The sequence below is a fragment of the Cryptotermes secundus genome, unplaced genomic scaffold (genome assembly GCF_002891405.2).
Source record: "Cryptotermes secundus unplaced genomic scaffold, Csec_1.0 scaffold298, whole genome shotgun sequence".
Taxonomy (NCBI): domain Eukaryota; kingdom Metazoa; phylum Arthropoda; class Insecta; order Blattodea; family Kalotermitidae; genus Cryptotermes; species Cryptotermes secundus.
Genome location: NW_019741976.1, coordinates 1,197,213 through 1,216,781, shown reverse-complemented (window position 1 = coordinate 1,216,781; position 19,569 = coordinate 1,197,213). Strand labels below are relative to the sequence as shown.

The 19,569-nt window shown below is 41.7% G+C and overlaps 1 long non-coding RNA gene across 1 annotated transcript in view; it reads right to left on the bottom strand.

Moving 5' to 3' along the window:
- The window catches only part of LOC111872851, a 165,827-nt gene that overhangs the window by 1,120 nt on the left and 145,138 nt on the right, over positions 1-19,569 (bottom strand). The window lies entirely within an intron of this gene.

Sequence of the window (19,569 nt, the reverse complement as noted above, 5' to 3'; positions counted from 1 at the left end):
ATGGGACTGTAGCGCCAGAGGAACAACAACAACAACAACAACAACAACAACAACAACAACAACAACAATAATAATAATAATAATAATAATAATAATGGAGTTTCTTTGTTAGCACATTTGTCAACAGTGAGGAGCATGTAACAGCCATTGCTGCTGCATCAACACAGGATGCTGAAGATGACATCTAGCAAAACGCAGTATTCATTAGCGACAGGCGGACCTTACTTAATAAATCCGCACAGGTCTGAAATCGGAGATTCTGGGTTCTCTCACTCTTCTAAAATGCATAAAACATTTCGCCCTCACCAGTACATGTTCGCTGTTGCATACATCACCCACGTGCCCACCTGCGAGAACCACTCCATACAAGAAAATGCTTTAAAGGAAACAAAAGTAAAACTCCATTCCCAACGCACAGAGACATAATTGAATATGCAAATTAAGTTTTCGTTTTATTCTTCTATGAATATTGGACTCCCCTTACTCTTTTACTTAACTTCCTTTTTGTGTAGAAGTCGCAGAGCCAAACAAGAAATCTTTCTGTGTTCCAAGAAAGTAAAAAGCAGAAGAAGCAGACGAGAGGGTGGTTACGGGTGCTTCTGAATCTGCAGTAAGTTGCAGCATATAGACAAGAGCTTCCTCCCTGTTCCACTACTGTTTCATATGGAAATCAGACTTTTTGCTTTTATACAGCTGTCTTATTCACCTCACTGGCATGGGAGTCACTTCTCTCTGACACACACTTCCGGTTCGTCATTTCCGGTATGATGTGGACACAGCATATACGAAATGTTACTTTCTGTGCACGTTTACAAGTGTCATCAAACAATGCCGAAAATGTAAGATTTGAGGCTTTCACGGCTGTGACTATGAAGAAAGCAGTCTTCTGGGATTTGGCACCGTGCATATGTGGTGTTAACCGACGTTTCGGAGGAACGTATCGCCTCCATCTTCAGGGTAGAAGGAAAAATATAAGAAATCCGCTGCGGATTTCTTATATTTTTCCTTCTACCCTGAAGATGGAGGCGATACGTTCCTCCGAAACGTCGGTTAACACCACATATGCACGGTGCCAAATCCCAGAAGACTGCTTTCTTCAATGCCGAAAATATTCAGCTCCTTGCTGTAGGAGCTTCTCATGTTAGGCTACTTATACTGAAGTCGAAGCTTCAACAAGCATTCACAAAAGCCCGCCACTTGATCTCATCTTTAGCCAGTTGAATGCAGTCTGACCTTAACACACTACTTCATATTGTTGTGTAATGTGTTCATAGTTACTAAATTCATAACATGCGGGTCATGGTAGCCGATCGGTCTAAGGTATGTACTGTATTCGTTTGCTCGGACTCTGTAATCTTGGGTTCGAATCCCACAAAATGCATGGATGTGTTTATTCTGTTTATGTTGTCCTGGTTTAGCTAGAGGCCTTGCGACGAGCTGATCACTCATCCAAGGAGTCCTACCATCTTTAAAATGATCATGAAACTGAAAATCAGAGGCCAGGACCCAAGGGGGCTGTAAACCAGTGTGTGTGAGGGGGGGAGGAATTCACAACAGATGTCAGAAAAATATGTGGTTATATAAGATTTGAGATTTTCACAGCTGTGACTATGAAGAATGCCGTCTCCTGGGATGTGCCGCCATAAAAATCTTGAGTGAACCGACGTTTCGGAGGATTGTATCGCCTCCATCTTGAGGGTAGAAAAATCTGCGAGCGAGCCACCAGTAGATTTTTCTACCCTGAAGATAGAGGCTATATGTTCCTCCGAAACGTCGTTTTACACAAGATCTACACGGCATCACATCCCAGAAGACGACATTCTTCATATATGTTATAATTATCCACGTTACTACACCGCATAATTAGGTAAAACTTTGATGATGTTGATCATGGATGGTAGAATGCATTTAAGATAAAATTAGGCCAACTACTGATCAGACCTGAACAACTATATATTTGTTGGTCTCTCTTGAAATTTCACAGTAGGCTTGAGCTATGGTGCGGCCAAATTTATACTTACATAGAGGGTTAATTAATGTTGATTAGCAAGAATTTACCTAATTAATTCTAACCCCCCCCCCCGCAGCTAAGAATTACGAAAGAATTTCAGAACTTGATGTTTCTTTTGTTCTGTTACTTTTCTACTGCTCTCTCTGTCATATTTACAAGTACAAGGAAAATCTATAAGGTTTTGTTTGCTGTGATCGATTTCAGATTAACTGTGTGCTGAAACAAACTATTCTGTTCACATTATGGTATTCGGAAAATGCTTACTTTTATTTCCAGTGGAGAAACTTCCATGGCACAATTGTGAGGGTCATTTGAATCTGATTTCATCATTATTTTGTTGACATGAAGTTGACGTCCGGAAGGGGCTCTGCTCCTTTCTGACTCCACGCCACGCCTTCTGAGACCTCATTACCACTGGCTTCTTTTGGAGGAGTTTTGCCAACGGCGTAGAGGAAAAGCCTGTATTAGGGCCTATATTATTCTTTCTCCTTCACTGGCCCCTTTGAACCTTAGCTTCTGTCAGAACTACAGCTTGTCATACTAGTAATGGCTCCTGTCTATCAATCTTTCGTCCACAATTTGTGAGACTTGTCAGATATAGAATATCCTAAAATCCACGACAAACAAAGGGTAAGAAATGCATTCTCCTTGGTTATAGTACCTTGAAATACAGTGGATTATGCTGTAATAATTCCTGGTTCCTGGTACCAAGCTGCAGTCTTCATAAAAGTAAAATTTAATGATAGTATTCTACGTGTAACAGTATATTGCGTGTACAATACAGTGGTTCCAAAGTATGGAATATTTTATTGATGTGATATTCCCATTGTTATTTTCAGTCTCGTAGCTACTATACCTAATTTCACCTTGCTGTATTACGTAAACGCTGATTTATAATGGGGTACAGGCTTCTGAACCCTGTAAAATGAATACTTGATCCAACTTATGATTAATATCATGGCCGTAAGGTAACAATCTGGGATCAGAAATGTAAATCAGTTGTTGAAGGGCTAAACAATGCAGCTGAAAGCTCTTTGCTTGTAAAGCAGATGACGAAGGTCAAAACAAGATTGCTCAATACCAATTGTTTCTAAAACAGGACTTCGTTATTGTAGGGCATATGTAAGAAAACGACCACGAGATATCTACTTTCAATTCATTGCTCAGGTGACAGCATTTCTTAATTGTTGGCGGCATAACATAGTTGCTGTGGCTACTGGATACCGGCTGAACGGCCGAGGGGTCCGGAGTTCGAGTGCCGGTAGGAGCAAGAATTTTTTGTTTTCAATATTATCCAGACCGGCTCTGGGGTCCACCCAACCTCCTACCCAAAAGGTAATGGGGGTTAAAGTGGCCGGGTCGTGAAGCTGACTAGTGTCGGGAACAAGAATACAAGGATCACTACGTCCACTCTCGCATACGTGTTGTTTAATTGGTTAGGCACAGTGATAACATTTTTATTCGCTTAGTGGGGGGTGGAGTCGAACTGGGTCCACTCGGCACGGCGGCCACTGATTGATCTATTGTAGCCTGCCCCGGGTGATTATGATGATGGATAATTTGGTGGAATGAAGATTGGCAGGAGAAATGAAGTACTCGGAGGAAACCCGCCCCAGCGTCACTTTGTCCACCACAAATCCAACTTGAACAGACCCCGGAATCGAACCCGGGCCGCCGCGGTGGGAAGCCAGCGACTAACCGCTTGAGCTATGGCTCGGCCCCAAGCACAGGGGTAACTTTACCTTACCCTTATTGGCAGCATCGGCTCCTTGCAGTCTCGTACTTGAAATTCCGTCTATAGTAAGAAGGCAAGGTTAACTGTTGAGGGAGTTTATCATTATGGATGAAACTGTAATTCTTGTGAACGACTGTAGTAAGTGTTTGTTATTACGATATTTCTTAATATGATCTTCAAATTTAACAAAACAATTTAATGCCTTCAAAATATTCTCAGCTTTTCCCACCTTATGCCAATTATGTAATGTATCATTTCCTTGCTTATGTTTAAAATATAACTGAGCTTTTCCTCAGGGCCAAAACGTATTTTGTGGATTACATTTCCAGTTCCCATGCAGACAGGAGGACAGACAGACATTTACACCTGGGTAATAACATCACCAACCAAATGGTTATTTTACGGACTATAAAACATTGCAGCTGCAGTATAACCCTCCAACCTTCACCGACGCATTTCGCCGTGGTTTGTGTGCATCATAAAATGACGCGCCCTGTTCAGACACATTACTAACAGAGGGAGAATGCCATGAGACAACTCATTTCTTTAAAATTATCATTATGGCAAACTGCCAACTATAATTGTTCGGAAGCTTATCTGATTTAGCATGAAAACTTCTATGGGGACACTTCTACAAAATTAAAATATAGATGGTTGAAGTTTCGCTTAGTCGTTTTTAAGTATCATCTTTTTACTTCTCTACAAAAATATGTAATAAAATTACATTCAAGCACACGAAATTCTCTCAACGTCTGCAGGAAATGAAGATGAAAAGCAACACGTTCTAGATGGGAAAACTGAGAAGCAGTCAAAGTGCGAAACAAAATGGAGTACGAAAGAAACAAAGGAAGGAAATAAACCGCAGTATGAACTACAGCAACATCACGTGACTCTTCTTGAAAATATATGTTTCTGCCATCTATATAAAGGTCCTTAAAAGTTGTCTCCTTACTGCAGGTCCACAAATATTCTGAGTTGATTTATCATTTTCTGCATTCTTTATTCTAAACTTGCGCCTGGTGATTAGCAGTGATGTACAGATCTACAGAATTTATCAATAAGAACCCGATAATTTTCTTTTTTTCCCCTTCATTTTGTGTCTTTTCTTTCTGTTCCTTCCAATCTCTATTTCTATTTCTGTATGTATTATACGTTTCATTCATTCTTTCTTATCCTATTTCATACTTCTTTCCTTCTTCTGCTGAAAATTGTGGCCTTAAGACTGGAGCAGGCAACTTTGAATACGACATCGACTGCTAATTCAGAGATGAGATCATGCACGACATGTTACTTCTGTTTCAGTAACCTGATTTACTGCGGTTTTATTCCCATTTCCAAGTGCCACGACCAGCCAAGAGAAATCGCCTCTCAAGATACCGAGAGCGACAAGCTGAAATGAATCTGCTGGGGCCCTTTTGATGAAGGAAAGTCTGAGGTTTTGCAATTAAGAATAACGACTTTTAATTACGCGGTTCTTTTGTTTTTCCGGCAATGAAGCGAGAATATCCAAGAGAGTCTGTATTCTGACAAGATTCGCTGAGATGAGGAAATTTCGTAACTGAGGCTGAGGTGAATTCAACGAATAATAAGTCTATAAAATAATAAAGGAACCCGTGCTGTAATAATGAGTCAGCAACCTAATATAAAAATTGTAAGACATGTCTCTGATGTAGAATAAAAATTTATGGAGTGTTGTGGATTAAATTAAAGTTGAGAAACATAAAGAATATAGATTTTAATCTCAGTAAAGTTCCTTACTCCAAGAAGAAAAAATAATATAAACGGACGCTTTGGTGTTGTGTTCTTTCTTCGTCTGGTTTTGGTCACCCACAGCGTAATAAAAGAATTTGCCCCTTCTTCTGTCATCCTTACAAGCTTTTGTGCCTCTTAAGTTTATAGGAGATTCAGTTATCATTAAAGATCTTTCTTTGTCGGACATCAGTAGTAAAGCACGTAGAGGCAAACATTTCCCTTATGCATTTCCCATTCAGAATGGTCTAAAAAAGAGAAATGTCTTGTCATCCTTGCTCTTCAGCATTTTGCATACAGTACACCAAGAGGAAGACTGAATAAAACCCAGGACAAACGGGAATTCAGTGGTACACATCAGTTTCTGACCTGTTCTGACGATGGTAAATTCTATCGAAAAAGACATTGACTTACCTCTCTCTCACAAGCTAGTAAGGAGGATGATTTAGAAATAAACGCAGAAAACTAATCATATGCTCATTGTAGCGTAGGTCAACATTATAGCATAAATATACGCTGTTTATATATAGTCACGTGACAAGTGATTACAGATGGGGTTTGGAGTGGTAGCTGGATTTATTGAACACTTTTTCCCCCCCCTTGGCACTACAGCCCCAGTGGGCCTAGGCCTACCTCCATGAACTTCTCCGTTCATTTCGGTTTTTCTAGGTCTTACGCTAATAAGGATCGCTGATTTCCAGGATTAATTCTTCTGAGCTTCACTTGCATTTGCTGTAGTTTCCGCCAGCAGTGCCAGTACTACCAACTTACAACTATTTAAGTTGTTCAGTGCGCCGCCCTCTTGCATCTGTAGCCTGTGTTGTAATCTCTGCCAGAATCTCATGTTAGTTGTGGAGAGGGCATTTTGCCCGGTGTTGCACCTGCTTGACGCACCAACGCTCCGTTTCATAGGGCACCGTGTAATTATGTTCGAGCGAACAATAAATTAAATGCTCTAACGAACGAAGGTATGCATTATTTCTCATCTATCACTGTACCTCGGGCTGCATGCTACGTTTGCGTTAAAGAGAAATTTCCTTCGAAATTTTCGTATGTTGACACGGTTACGTGTCGAGCCCAAGCAGAAGTCGTGCTGTAGTCAGGAACTTGACATCACAATGCGACCGAAGTACTTCATTTTGAGATATTAATTAAATATTTTAGAAGATTAAACAATAATATTCGGCAGTGACCATATACACATTTAATTATTTTACATCAAGTAGTAAATGCTGTGAAAATGTAATTTGGGGTAATTAATTTTGATACAGGTCTATATGGAGTGCTTGGAAATAAATAGTTAAATACTAAGTCATGAAAGCATATGAGGGAGTGGATGTATAGATCTGCATTTTCTTGAACTCAGCAGTAGCTGGAGGTCAGTGGTAAGCTTTATGCCCCGGCCGTTTTAGCCACGGGGAAAGAGCCCCCGGTACCCACTGGATAGGAGGCTGGGCCCCAGAGCCAGTGTGGACAACGTGGAGAAGAGAAAATTCTTGACCCTACCGGGGCTCAAACTCCGAATCCTCGGTCGTCCAGCCTGTAGCCAATCGCTATGCCGACTACGCTATCCCGGCGTTCAGCACGTAGAGACAATTCTAATATTCTAAATTTGTATGGAATAAAATTTGATGCAAACCTGTTCTGAAGCATTATGAAGACTATTCCGCATCAGCACTTGAAATAGGGCACTTAAAGGGCATACAGCTAACCGACATAAGCTCCAGGAAATTCTTGATAATGGCTGAGAGCAGGGCAATTGACAAACCAGGAGTGTGCTCCCAAGGAACTTTGACCCATGACTTTGACACGGAACAGAACTGAGAGTCGACTGCAAGAAAGCGATCTGCCCTAGAAGCTAATGCTTTTAGGTCGGTTTCAGAGCAGGGGGGGAGAGGTTCAATTGCCTTGAAAGCGTTATATAAGTAGAAAAATCTGGTGGTTCTGGAGTTAGTCTGGGTCACGGTCGGGTTCTGTTTTCCATCATGCTACCATCTCCTCGGCGGCAGATGCAGAAGACACCCACGGAAGGAAGGACATGTCCACAAGAAGACAGACGTTGCAGCTGAATGTAGCAGCGTGAAGATGGGGCTCAGGCTCTTCTCAAACCCCTTCTGCCAAGTCAAGGGAACATAACACCTATATTTCTTCTGGCAGAAATGGCAAATGGCTTTCAGTTGCTCCCACAAGTCATTTAACGGTGTACGCGTACACACTCGAAAGTTTCCGCTGGTAGTAAAAGCGGAGGTTTGACAGAAGCTTGTGAGGATGCTTCAAGATGCCGGGTTTATAATGACCGAGAACAGAAGATGTAGATCCAGAATAGATAAAGGAGAAATTCCTCGAATTGAAGAGGGAACATGCCTTAATGAGAGGGTCTTCACAGTGTTCCTGTCATCGAGTGCGCCTCAATCTTAGCTTTCCGGCTTCATGTCTCTCTTCACTGTTTTTACGCTGTTCATCAGCAATTCAATTCTTATTACCTATATTATATTGCAGCGTCCTCTTGCACTGTGTAGATCCGACCTTGTGTTCCACTTCTTGTCGTCTATGTGCAACTTCGTTTAATATTCACTTGTCTTTGTCTCTTTGTTATACGCCACTGTATGTTTCGGCCTAATTGGCCATTATAAGATGTATAAGTTGTTGTGAAGCAAACTCCTTCATCACAACAACTTATATACCTGATGATGGACAATTAGACCGAAACCTGTAGCGATATACAACAAACAGAGGAAGACGAGTGAATATTAAACGAAGTTGCACATTGACGGCAAGAAGTGGAACGCAAAGTCAGATCTTGTAATCTCCTTGATTTCCTGCTAAGACTACACGGCACATTAATTTGTTACTAAGCTCATTACATCACGATGATACCAAATCTAGACGGATGCTGTAAACCTCAATTATTTACGTTTATGTCTTTGTTGCAAGTCAGAATTTGGATGTTTATTTACGAATAGATACTGACCATACGTGGCGTTTAAGTAAGTAGACTCATTGAACATTATTTAAGACTAGTAAACTAAAGCTATCCCTGTAACAGGCCTTGGAGGGCCCATAGGGTTGTGAGACGTCGAGGTTCCCACATCTTCTAGACAATCGGTTCACAGATGGCGGTGAGGTTGTCAGCCTTAAGCACCCTCCGCGCTTTACTCCCCAGGAAGATTCCTGGCCCTCATTTCTGTTAGAGGCTGAGTCGACCCCAGGGCCATAGTGCGGCTGGAAGGATTAGGTAATTTGAAAAATCCACCTCAACGGGACTCGAATCCGCGACCTTCCGTCCTGTAGCATAGTGTCTTAACCAACAGCGCTACCGCCTACACCCACTTAAGACCAGTAGCATCATGAATTAATGTGTAGATGACGTCGAAACCGGCAACTGCATGAACTCAGAATCCCTGTAGTCATGCATAGTCTGCTCAGTTTTTACATAAATACCAAATGTTAAAATACATTTCTTTTTTGCGCCTTTTCTTTTATGTGAATGATGACTGAATATACCATTATATTTTCTTAAAACTCTGGAAATAATATATTATTGCGAAGAACAGATAACTGCCAGACTAAGAACGTTGTGAGAAGCAAGGTAAAGTTATCCAGTAACCGAAGGCACATGTAAAGGAGAAAAGTCTAGGAGTTAGCACAGACAACGGAGCTCCTAAAGCGACGCGTAGCATCGAGACACTCATGTTACTTCAAAGCGGTGTGGAGAAGACGCTACTCGACGCCGACCCTCACACTGAAGTCACAGAGAAGAAGAATTATGGACTCTCACAGAGACGGGAGTGGCGCGCGATGCTGTCGCCTGGATCTCAATTGGCCCCGCTGGGACTGTCAGCCCCATTTCTTTTCCCCCGATATACAACGCTGCAAAGGTGTACTATATTTATTCTTTTCATATATATGTAAAAGTCAACACAATAGCTAATCCCTCCTTCTGCAATGTCCAGCCCGTACCAGCAGCCTATGTCAACCACTGCACCCGAATATTCTGCTCTTTCTATCGTTTTTCTTCCAAGAATTTTCCTTGAATATAATTACGTATAAATATCAGGACAGTACTGTGTTAATGGCCGATCACTGTGGCCGCGCTGTATAAGGCATGGAACGTCTTCACCCTCTCGAACACTGGGATCTTGGGTTCGAATCCCACTCAAGGCATGGATGTTTGTCTGCGTTTATTCTGTGTTTGTGTTGTCCTGTGTAGACAGCGGCATTGTATCGGGGTGGTCACCGTCCAAGGAGTTCTACTGACTGTCTCAGGCTAAGCTAAGTGTGCTCCAAGTGGGGCAACAGGAATATATATATAGATAGACAGACTATGATAATGTGATACAGGCCATAAGTAAAATAAAAAATTTTAATGAAAAATGTTATACACGTATATGTGGATCTCAATTTATGCACATTATTTATAGAAGTTCCAAAAACCTGAACTTCGCATGGTTGAATCATTTAATACCTAAATATTTCCAATTTTCAGAATGGAAATATAACCTAACTTTCAAAACAGGTTTCCGCTGAATAATTGTGCGTATGCGTCCTTCAAAAGTTATTTAAAAATATTTCACTGGAAGTGACACCTAATAACTTTGTTTTGGATCCTACAGATACAGATAGAAGTCCCTTAAATAGACAAGCTAAAAACAGGAGTTCTTGACTCAGATAGTACGAAGAATAATAATGAATATGGTATATTTCATGCACATATATACAAACACACATAACATGCACAGATGTTAGGGTTATTCTGCCATCACTTAATCAGTTCATACAAAAAGAATTGTACATGTAATTTTTTTTTGCATCCGTCCATCTCTCTAGCTTACTTCCTTACTCATGGAGCTAAGCCCTTCTTAAGGAGCCGCCAATTCTGCAGTTACTCAAGAAATTCCCAGCATTTTATGGAACCCGAAAGTTCATTACCGTGTTCACAAGAGCCCTCCACTGGTCCCTATCCTGAACCAGATCATTCCAATCCATACCATCCCATCCTATCTCTCTAAGATCCATTTTAATATTGTCCACCCACCTACTCCCATCCATCTATCACAATTAATTACACAAGTAGTTAATGTTATGAAAGTAAGCAATATTCAAATTCCTATACTAAAAATAATTTTAAAATTAAATTTATGGCATGAACAACGTCGAAATTTAATGCACCTCGAAAACAATATTGACTTAAAAGCAATTATTTAGTGACAAACGGCAACGGGTAAAGCTTACTCCTTGGTGCATCATGTGTTAAAATAATGAAATAGCGGTGACATATTCAGAAACAAATTTCACAAAGCTAACCAGAATGTCGCCCGTGCTTAATCAAGCACAACCCTACGAAGAACTGCTGTATCCCTGAAAATAGCCCTTACAGATAGGCAGTTTGCATTCCATTTCTGCAAGAAAATTCGTGACCAGTCAAATAATAGTCATTTGTTCAAGAGAGATTATGTAACACCTTTATTGCTGGTTTAATTATCGGGAAACAATGTCACACAGGATGGCTGAGTGGGAGTCCTCACGGTATCCTCGGGCACCGTGTCTGAAAATTCAGCAGTACATTCTCAATCGTCTGGCGAAAGCAGGAGTCGAGCACGTTTCATACTTTCTGTTTGCCGAGAAGAAATAGCGGGCAGCTCGAAAATTGAGTCCCAGACTCGTCAGTTTTTCTGTTTTGGCTCCTACTGCGCTTAGTGCTTTCACGGATGCATTAAACCTTGGTGTGATGGAGGAATGTGACTTTAGCTTGAAAGCAAACAGAAAAAGCAGAGGATGAGGCGTGAATTGTGAGCTCGTCTTTGTATTGGAAATATGGGTTGAGGACAGTGAATGGTAATAATACTTTTAACATAAATGTTTGACTACTCCCTCACCCTAAAAATTCTTTTCGCTTTCCCCACTGCTTCAAGTTTTGACAGTTTTATTATTTCGTTATTGAATTCTGTAAACTTTGTTACAAGTGGCGCCATTCTCAATTTCATGGGTTTTTCTGTGCGCATAAACTTTTCTGAGGATTACTGTATTCTGGGAGATAACGTAACAATTACTGGTGTTTCGGACGAATACATTATCCTCATTTTCGGGATAGAACTGTAAGGTAAGTAAATAGAAAGTAAAGCTTTGATCGTGGTCTGCTTCTTGCTGGCAAAAAACTGAAATATATAAATTATAATTTTACTTATAGCCCTGTATGGGCTTGAAACTTTGTCTCTGTTCTTTAAGGAAAAACAGTCTGAGGGTTTTTGAGAACAGGGCGCTGAGGAGAGTATTTGAACGGAAGAGGGATGCAGTAGTAGAATACTGGAGAAAACTGCATAATTTGGAGCTCCATAACTTTCACTTTTCGCCAAACATAATTAGAAAGATGGAGACGACAATCTGGTTAGAGCATGTAGCACGCATGGAAGTGAAGAGAAATGTATAGAAGATTTTGGTGGCAAGCCCAGATGGAAGGAGACCAGTAGATGCCAAGACAATATTAAAATGATTCTTAAAGAAGTAGAATGGGGTGGTATGGACTGGATAGATGACTCAGGATAGGGACCACTGACTGGCTGCTGTGAATATGATAATGAACCTAACAATTCCATAGAATATTGTGAGATTCTTGAGCAGCTTATTAAGTCGCGACTTCTTAAGAAGGACTCAACTCTATGGAATTAGTTTATTACCTGGAGAGACTAAGAAAGGTCAGAACAGCCCCCAAAGGAGGTAGCTCGTCTGCTGCCCGAGAATCGATGCCAGAACGTCTGAATGTAAAGCAGACCCTCCTTATCGTGACTTTCCGTTTCTCTCTTGAAATGTTCACAGTCATCGCGAGCAACGTATGGTTGGAAAGGAGGATGAAGCTAAGATTGAATGTGCGTCCGGTGACAACGTGACGCATCTCAGCCCTTTCTTAATGTAGATGGTGAGATACTGATGCCTGGCTTTTAAGAAGTTGGTATTTGTTCCTCTCTGCTACTACGCCGCTGTGACGGGGAGAGATTAGGGCGTTGCCATCAATGTTTCCACCTTCGCTTTTGTTCAGCAGGCAGATATGCGCTTGAAGAGCAGAATGGTGTTTTCGATAAGTTACGGACAGTCCTACTGTCCTTCTAAGTGGGTTGTGTACGGCAGCCCTGTTAATGGGAACTAAAAAATGGACAACAGGAATATAATTCTATGTTCTTTGATGAACAAGAAAGGTCCCCGAGATTAGAAAACAAATATTGATTGAACATGCAGTAGGCAAGACTGACGTTTCGGAAACTGTATTCTAGAACACGTCACGTTTCTATTAACGGTCATCTAAAAACTCAATACGGGCTGCTTCACCGCCTTGCAGGTGCCTGAAAAATTTCCACAAAAATTAAATAACGGAAATGTAGAGTAATTTATTACTTTACACAACTGAAGTTCCACTTCCTTCCTTTGCCAAGCTATAACACGAATGCGCTTGTGAAACTGAGTGCAGTACAATCTTTTCCTAATGCCTTTCATGCGCTTCTGTGTACTTCATCAATCTCCTTAGTACTGTATTGCAGGCTTACATGTAATGTTACGAAACAAATTACAATAAAGACGTTAAACTGCAGAGAGATAAATCTGCTACTCATATTTTTATGAAATATTAAACTCATAGAAAAATATTTCAAACAATTTTAACGAGAACGCTGTCTTCTGGGATGTGGTGCCGTGTAGATGTCGTGTAAACCAACGTTCCTCCAAAACGCCGGTTTATACAAGATCTTCACAGCACCACATCCCGGAAGACGACATTCTTCATAGTCACAGCCGTGAAAACCTCAAATCTTAAATAATTTTAATGAGGTTAATATTTTATGCCATTTACTAATTTTTAGCAATTGGTAATTTTAGTAAATATCCGAGATAGCGCAATCGGTATAGCGACTGGCTGCGGGTTTGACGACCGAGGGATCGGAGTTCGAGTCCTGGTAGGAGCAAGAATTTTCTCTTTTCCACGTTGTCCAGACCCGCTCTGGAGACAACCCAGTCTCCTAGCCAATGGGTGGGGTGATCTCTTTTCCAGGGAGTAAAGCGGTCGGGGCGTGATGCTCACCACGTACCTGCAACTAGTGCCGAGGTCAAGAAAACCTGGGTCTATACATCCACTCTCCTATACGTCTCCATGGCGTAGTGCGTAATTAGTTAAGCACAGGGACACCTTTACTTTTTGCTTTAATAATCTTTAGTTCCTTTGGTGGGTTTATTTAATTGTTTACATATTTATGGTTTTTATGAACGACATAATCAAAATCTCAGACGTTAAACCAGTAAGACTGATAGGATGATTGCAGGATAATGAAAGTGAAATGACATGAAAGGAAGCGCTTGTTGCATAATATGAAGTATTTTTCCGGTATCCGCCTTGAGTAACTGACGAGATGTATAGAAAACCTCAGTCAGAATAAACGGGCTTCACTCTTGAGATTTGGCCAGTGGACTTCTCGTGTGCAAATCAGGATTGATAGCCTGCTGATGGCGACGTTAGGTAAGATGGACCTCCTTTAAGAATTATACAGTCTATATTTTGATATGATGTTTTTTTCTTAATGTCCTAACAGTGCAACCAGACCTGGACTAAGGAGCATTTTTATTCTCACTTAAACTACTGCTACTAGAACTAAAGTCTGAGACTACGCCACCGGTGTGTCCCAGCATCTGGTGTCTTGAGCACATTGTTGTAGCAGTTGTATCACTGTTTACACTAACGCGCACTTGCATTACACTAGTTCACACTAGTTCAGACGGCTTGAGATGTGATGTGATGCAGGAATTACGCCTGACAAGTACATCTACGCATCTACAACTTTCCAGCCGTTATTTTGTTCCCTTCGCAGTCCGCTCGCTTGGAGCTGGAATGATAGAGTCTCTAGAAATAAAGTAGCTTCCTTACATGGACTAACCGCGCACAAGCGTATATTGCTACAAGTCTGACAGTTTAAAATGGGACGTCTCAATGATGATACTGAAAAGGAGTCCTAGGTTACAAACATATAGTTCTTTGGCGTCACAAGGTGTTCCTGCTTAAGTTACTGGTAACGGGACGTGAAAATTTGCAACGAGAAATTTCGTCCAACAAGTGGTTCGTAGCACGGGGTTTCTTGCAACTTCTATGTTACAGAGATCGTGGGTTTGCCAGGAGAGTTAATAATTTGTACAATGACAATTTGAGGAGCCGGGATAGCTCAGTCGGCATAGCGACTGGCTACGGGCTAGACGACCGAGGCGTCGGAGTTCAGTCCCTGTAGGGTCAAGAGTTTTCTCTTCTGCACGTCGCCCAGACTGGCTCTGGAGCCCACCCAACTTCCTATCCAATAGGTACGGGAAGCTTTTTCCCCGGGGATAAAGCTGCCGAGGCGTGAAGCTGGCCGCTCACCTCCAACTAGTACTGAGGCCAAGAAAATGTGGGTCTATACATTCAGCCCCTCATACGCCTTCATGGCGTAGTGCTTAATTAGTTAAGCACAAGGACAACTTTACCTCTACATATAAGAAGCGAAACAAGACTTTTACACAGCCGGTTAGAACCGGACCACGTCGTACGGAAAGCAGACAGTAACTCCGCATCTCAGAGTGCCCCCACTCCTAAAGTGATTAATTATAGAATCCTAGGGAGAGATCTTACCAGCTGGCTTGACCTCATGAGATCACTTCTGAGCAAGTAGGGAGGGCTGGGAGAGAAGTCATGCTAAGGGCGAGTTCGTATTTCGTTTGTAGCAGCTCTCCGAATCCACAGGGGAGCCCTTCACGTCACATCGTGATCTGAACCTCTTCCTTGAATATCCTTCACGAATCAACAGTCATCATCACAGACAGGATCATTAATTATATCCCCTCCCCTTAGAAACTGTACATCGAATATTGTTACGTACTTTCCTGTTCAATACAAAGAAGCACAGGTATACCCTAAGTCATACAATGGACATGCCATGAAGAAACTCGCGTAACACGAAGGCGCGTAAATCGAGGATATTCAAAATGGAATTTATTTTCTCGGTGGATGTTTTTCACTTGAATTACTGTTTTTTGGGATATGACGCCGTGCAATCTGGTAGGAAGGTAAAGAAAATTTTCAATAATCTTCTATCTCCATTTTCAGCATAGAATCTGGTTCGATTTCTTGAAATCCAAATAACACTGCGTTAAAGATTTAAGAATTTAAACATATAAATGTGATAGATAATAAAACACATTAAAACATGTTATTATGATAATGTAAACACGGCACTAAATACAGAATTTAATGGCCGCGCCATTGCTCAAGCGGTTAGTCGCTGGTTTCCCACCGCGGCGGTCCGGGTTCGATCCCGGGTCTGGTCAAGTGGGATTTGCGGTGGACAAGTGGCGCTGGGGCAGGTTTTCTCCGAGTACTTCGGTGTCCCCTGCCAATCTTCATTCCACCAATTGCTCCACAATCACCCTCACCTATCGTCTGAGGCTGGCACAGTAGGCTAGAAGTTGCCGCAGTACAAGGGACTTAGTCCCATCCCACTAGCAATAGAGAAATACAGAATTCTCCTTCAAAATTTTCACCAAAAATTGTTCCAACGAAAACCTGAACTTATTGAAATTAAGGTTGTTGGAGAGAACAGTGATCAACAGAGCATCCCTCTGATTCTTGATTTCCTTCTTCAGAATGTCAGGGAACAGAAACATATAGCGTTATAGAGAGAGAACACAAAATTGGAGGATGTCTTTACACTAGAAACTCGAGTAACTGAAGAATCATATAAACTGAAGGCACGGAATTCCTTAAGCGGCTAAGCGACTAGTCCTTCCTCAAGAACGACTTTGCTCAGTGGAGCTAGTTTTAATCCGCATTTGTGTCTCTCTTGAACCACAAAATATTTCTAAATATATCTCGCATATGTTAATATGTGTAACCGCCATTTTCTTTGCCTGCTTCTCTCTGCACCTGCTTCCACACATACAACAATCTTTATGTTTCCTCTCTGTTATTCTTTATTTTAGAATCACCTCCTCCTCTTAGCTCAGTCCCGGCCTAACGTCGTGTATGAACCACAGCTCAAATATATAACGGGCAATACACAGAGGTAAGGCAACCTATTTGGAGATACTTCCTGTGCATGCTTGCACACTTGGCCATCGGCTGCTCTAGGAAGAGTAGCTTTCTAGCAAGGCACAGATGTAATTCATATTACAAAGGCCGCGCCTTAGCTCAAGCGGTTAGTCGCTGGCTTCCCACAGTGGCGGCCCGGGTTCGATTCCGGGTCTGGTAAAGTGGGATTTGTGGTGGACAAAGTGGCGCTGGGGCAGGTTTTCCCCGAGTACTTCGGTTTCCCCTACCAATCTTCATTCACCAAATGCTCCACAATCACCCTCACCTATCATCTGGGGCTGGTAAAATAGACCAGAAGTGGCCGCAGTATTAGGGCCTTAATCCCACCCCACTAGCATTAAAAGAATCATATTACAACGTGACATGATGCCTGAAATTCGGAATAGTGAAATCAGAATAGACTTTTTTTGCTAGGCAACGACTCGGTAAACATATTCCCGCGGCAACGAATATTCAAGCAACAATCAAATAACTACCGTTGCTATGTAACTGCCCTATAAACATGCCTTCTCAACAAGAAATGCTATGTTTTCTGCGTAGTACGTGCAAAGTGGTTATAAGGAAGAATTGTGTTTCGAGACGCCAGTCTGTCGGGATACGTGTTTAGGAGCAGAGGAATTGAACTGAGTGCAACATTCGTAATTGAGAGTTCCAAAATAATAGCAAGGAAGCAATTAGGCGGTGCAAAGTCGACTTCATGTGTGATTTGAAATGACAGTGGGACTACTATTGATCCGTTGCCAGGATACGACTAGTGAGGACTGAGAACCCTAGTGCGTGAGTAACGCTGAACTGTAAAGTATATAGGTCAGCAATCGCTCTGTATTACCTGTAGCCCCTGTAGTTGTGAATGTATAAGGTGCAATAAATCCATTCGTCCAATCCAGAACCCGCCTTATAAGTCACGAAAAATCTCCTACAGGTTACAATAATATTTCTTTCCGGAATATTGTTCTTAGGCATAACTTAGTCAAATCATCCAGCGCTCTGGTTACATTTAACCTGCCCACTGTGACTGGAATTTTTAAGAAGTTGCAATAAACCGTGTAAAGGTAACGGAAAACTGACTTGGTGAGCAATTTTTAAAAATAGTTTGAATAGGCTAAAATACGTCATTACCTGGAATATATTTCACAACCGGAATATAATTTCTGGGTGTCTCGTCGTCGTGTTTTAGGTTAACTTTTTGCCGGTTTCGGGATCCCAGTTTCCCCAGTCTAATCCTATACCAGATTCGGACACCTACCTTCATTCAGTCTGCGTGCTAGTTCCATCCGTTTATGTACGCTTATGTACTAATCTTATCGATACACATTTCTCGCTTCTTTGCGTATTCTCTGCATCATGTCTCCATCCCTCGCCGTGAATATCAAGTTAAGAACCTTGAAACCGCATTTTCCGCTGTTATCATCCGCTTTTTGTTATGTCACCTCAAATCCAAGGTTCACTTCAGCGTCTTACGTCTGATCTCGCAAAAGCGTGTATCAGGTTACTGCTGGATATTGTTTAACCAAATTGGCTATGAATTTTTTTTTTCCTTGGCACTACAGCCCCAGTGGGCCTAGGCCTACCTCCACGAACTCCGTTCACTTCGGTTTTCTAGATTTAACACATTCGGTAGGACTCCTTGGGCGGGTGATCATCTCGTCGCAAGGCCTCTACATGTACACAAACACAGAAAACGCACACACACAAACTAAACATCCATGCCCTGAGTGGGATTCGAACCCACGATCCCGGTTTCCAAGCGAGGAAAGACAGTACATGCCGGCTATGAAATTACTTTACTAAATACAGGACGAAAAGTCCTTCTTGCGAAGCCTGTAGACGCTTAGCTAGCTAGAATATGCCCCGCTTTTGTGGAACCTGAAAATTCATCACTATTTTCATAAGAGCCTGTTACTGCACCAGATAAGGAGCATGATCTCTTCTCTTTAATTCGCATATAACATTATCCTCTTGTCTACGCACATGTCACAAAACAGACCTGTTCTGTTCAGAATTTCGAATTGTTTGTGTATACATATCTGTGTGTTAAAAGATTGCGGCTCTCCATAGGTGTTAGTATTTAGGAGGAACAGAGGTCTCGCTTTCACCTTGAAGATCGTGACAACGTATTCTTCAAAATCGTTGATATTATCTACCAAACAGCACAGCATCGTATCTAAGAAGATCGTAATGCGTTTACCACCGTAAAGGTTTAAAATCAGAATATTTTCTAGCTCTGTCATCATTGCCAGAAAGTCCAAGATGAAGGGTCAAAAGAAGTGGGATTCAGGTTAAGCCAGAAGACTTTACGGCGGCAGCTTCCAGTGCCAAATTAGACCGCGGAAGAATGCTAATCTTCCAAGCTGAAAATCTACTCATCAACAAGCCTCAAAACACAAACAACCAAGCAGGGAAGTTCCCATTAACACGAAAAGCATATGCATATTAACTTAGCAAGTACTGCTTCCACTATCTCTATGAGACCCGGCAGATGTTCGTATCAAGGTGGAAACAAGTTGCCTCCCTCGTATTTCCCCACTCAACGGAATGTTAAACTCAGAGATGAAGCCGATATTTGTCCAGCATAACGGCGTTCAGAACTGAGGCACGTTCAGCTTCATAAATCTTAAAATTAAGCATCAAACTTGAATTAATTTCTGTCATAACGTTTGTGAGTTGGTGCCTTATTGCATCCCAAGTCTATTTCACGTCATTATTATTAATCTCTCTGGTTTTCTGCTCCACAAAGTCAGTTAATATCCGGTGCATTAGAGCACCTTACCGCAAGTCGCAGCTTACAGTCTCGAGTTTCGGGTATTTGTTACAGGCAACGGATCTAAAGCACTGCTCGTGTAGGCCAAGGGAGTAAATCGCTTGTTCCTGTGAATACAGAACACGCCCAAATATTTCTTACATCAGCACACTTGTGCGTCGAACTGCAAGTGCCATGACACAGAGCTGTGAACAGATGTTTGTCCTGTCCGTTCCTAAATCACC